At 41.8% G+C, this 3,241-nt stretch overlaps 1 non-coding gene across 1 annotated transcript; it reads right to left on the reverse strand.

Annotated features, from left to right (window-relative positions):
- Positions 1-323: 323 nt before the first annotated feature.
- On the reverse strand, positions 324-430 carry LOC145019131 (small nucleolar RNA R71). Its single transcript, XR_013667450.1, has one exon. It is a non-coding gene; the product is annotated as a small nucleolar RNA R71 (small nucleolar RNA).
- Positions 431-3,241: the final 2,811 nt, after the last annotated feature.

A 3,241-nucleotide genomic window follows, 5' to 3' on the forward strand; every position in this document is an offset into this window, starting at 1 on the left:
GCCTGGGACTTCTGCAACCCGCAATTCCTGCTACTGCTACTTTCGAACTAAAGGGCCACATACTCGCGCAACTAAAGGAGATTCTTTTTTATGGAAAAGACCAAGAAGATGCCTACAAGCACTTGGATGAAGTCAATGATGTATCTGATTACTTTAATGTTCCAAATGTGCCTCGCGAGACTCAGCTACTTCGCATGCTCCCAGTTACATTCAAAGGTGCTGCAAATGACTGGCTCAAGTCACTCCCTCCCGGGTCAGTCACCACATGGGCCAAGATGAAAGAAGAATTTATTGATCACTTTTTCCCACCTTCCAAAATAGCCAAGATGAAGAAGGCCATTGCTAACTTTGAACAACAAGCTAGAGAGTCACTATATGAAGCTTGGGAGAGGTACAAGAGCCTGCTAAGGAACTGCCCGCACCATGACCTTAATAGCCAACAAGAAGTCTCCATCTTCTATGATGGAGTCAATGTCACAACCAGGCAGTTACTTGACTCGCAAGGCCCGCTCACAAAGAAGCCACCCCCAGTGATCAGGGAATTGATTGAAGAATTCTCTAAGCATTCTAGAGAATACCATAATCCAAGAAATGGTGTTACTAGGGGAGCCGCATATGCAGCTACTGAAGACTTGTCAGCGGTCATGGCTATATTAAAAACCATGCATAGGAGGATGGATAAAATGGATCAAACGATCCATGCTATTCGGGTGGATTGTGAGAATTGCAAAGGGCCTCATCTTACTAGAGACTGCGATTTGGATGAAAATGGCAACAAAAATGTGCAATTTGTTACTCAAGTGGGGACCGTTATGATGAAGACTAGTGCAAACCGAAGAAGGAGTGGCTCCCTTATGACGAGTACAAGAAGGCTAAGGAGGAGAAGTACAAGCAAAAAGGAAAGGGTTTTTACCAAAAGGAGGAGCAGACACAAGAAAGAAAACCAAGTTTGGAAGAGATGCTCACCAAATTTGCAGCTGCTTCAGAAAAGAGACACAATGATCATGATGCTGCAATCCAAGAAAAAAAAACCATACTTAGAAATCAGCAAGCATCTATCCACAACATTGAAATGCAGCATGAGCAACTTGCTCAACAAATCAACCAAAGATCACCTGGAAAACTCCCTAGTAAAACCGAAAACAACCCACGAGGAGCAAACATGAACATTGTCATAACAAGAAGTGGGAAGATAATCACTCCTCTAGCACCCATTCAAAATGAAGCACCTAAAGATTTGCACCAGGAGGACGCAGAAAAATGGGACCAAAACAAAATTTTGCATGACACATCTACTACTCGCCGAGTCCAGAATATGGACTCGATGAGTCCATTGCAAAATTCAAAGGAAAATGTTTCTGAAAAGCCCTTTCAGCCTCCAATGCCTTACCCAGTTCGAGTTAAGAGGGAAAAGTAAAAAGAGGAGTACCAGAAGTTCCTGAATCACATCAAAGCTCTACAAATCAACATACCCTTCATTGAGGTAGTTGCTCAAATGCCAAAATATGCAAAGTTCCTCAAAGAATTCTCACAAATAAAAGGAAGATGGAGGAGGTGAAAGAAGTGATTCTTAATGGAAACTAATCAGCTGCCATGTTAAACAAATTACCAAAGAAGAAAGATTTCATAATTCTATACATGGAGGCGTATCTCAAATCCCGATCATCCTTGGAAGACCCTTCCTCAACACAACAAGTGCTATAGTGTACATGAGAGACTCGAAGCTTACGTTACGGGTATGAGAAGATTCAGTAACCTTCGGGGTTGATCAAGCTATGAAGCATGCAAGGAATAGTGATGACATGGCGTTCTCAATAGATATGTTTGAAGAGTTGATGGAAGAGTGTGATAATGAAGATTCCAACAAGTCCACTGTCTTTGATGATGAATTCGATGCTGAAAAAGACCTAATGGAGATCGAGAGGCTGCTGGAAGAAGTTGAATATGAAGAACTAATAAAGCAGTCTGATACAGCTACTCGGCGAGTAGGGCCGATCTACTCGTCGAGTTCATGGGCAGAAAGGGTGTAAGTCATCAATTCAGCTTCACACTCGCCGAGTAGCTTTCATGTACTCGGCGAGTCCAACATGCAGAACCCAAAAACCAAGCTAAAAATGTTACCAGATCACTTGGAGTATGCTCTCCTTGAAGATGGCCATCAAAAGCCAGTTATAATAGCCTCTGACCTCTCCAAATCTGAAAAAGAAGCACTAGTTCAAGTATTAAAGAAGCGAAAACGGGCCTTATCATGGAGCATTACCGACATCAAGGGAACAAGTCCCTCCTTTTGTTCATACAAGATTAACTTGGAAGAAGGAGCCACGTCGATTGTACAACACCAGAGAAGATTAAATCCAAACATGCAAGAAGTGGTTAAGAAGGAAGTAGTCAAGCTTTTAGATGCGGGGATCATTTACTCTATTTCCAACAGTCCGTGGGTCAGTCCGGTCCAAGTGGTGCCCAACAAAGGAGGAATGACGGTCATAACCAACGAGAAGAATGAGCTTATTCCAACACGAACGGTAACCGATTGGAGAGTGTGCATCGATTATCGAAAGCTAAACGATGTCACTCGTAAAGACCATTTTCCCTTACCTTTTATTGATCAAATGTTAGAATGATTATCGGGCCATAGTTTTTATTATTTCTTGGACGGGTTTTCAGGTTATTTCCAAATACCCATAGACCCCATGGACCAAGAAAATACCACTTTCACTTTCCCAAGTGGGACTTTCGCTTACCGACGCATGCCCTTTAGGTTATGCAATGCACCCACGACATTTCAACGGTGCATGACAGCCATATTCCACAACATGGTGGAAAAATTCATGGAAGTCTTTATGGATGATTTTTTTGTTTTTGGATCTTCCTTCCATGATTGTCTCACTAACCTTGATTTGATGCTTGCTAGGTGTGAAAAGACCGACTTAGTTCTTAACTAGGAGAAATGTCACTTTATGGTCAATGAGGGTATAGTTCTAGGCCACAAGGTTTCCAAATCGGGAATTGAAGTGGATCATGCAAAGATTGACACCATTGCCAAATTACCTCCACCAACTAATGTAAAGGGCATTAGAAGTTTTCTTGGACACGCGGGTTTTTACCTGCGTTTCATAAAAGATTTTTCTAAAATAACTAGACCTCTAACACAATTGCTTTTAAAAGATGCACCATTCCATTTTACTAAAGAATGTTTAGAGGCTTTTGAACTCTTGAAAGATAAATTGACTAATGCCCCAAT

Source organism: Lactuca saligna, chromosome 9 (genome assembly GCF_052625555.1).
Source record: "Lactuca saligna cultivar CGN05327 chromosome 9, ASM5262555v1, whole genome shotgun sequence".
NCBI classification, from domain to species: domain Eukaryota; kingdom Viridiplantae; phylum Streptophyta; class Magnoliopsida; order Asterales; family Asteraceae; genus Lactuca; species Lactuca saligna.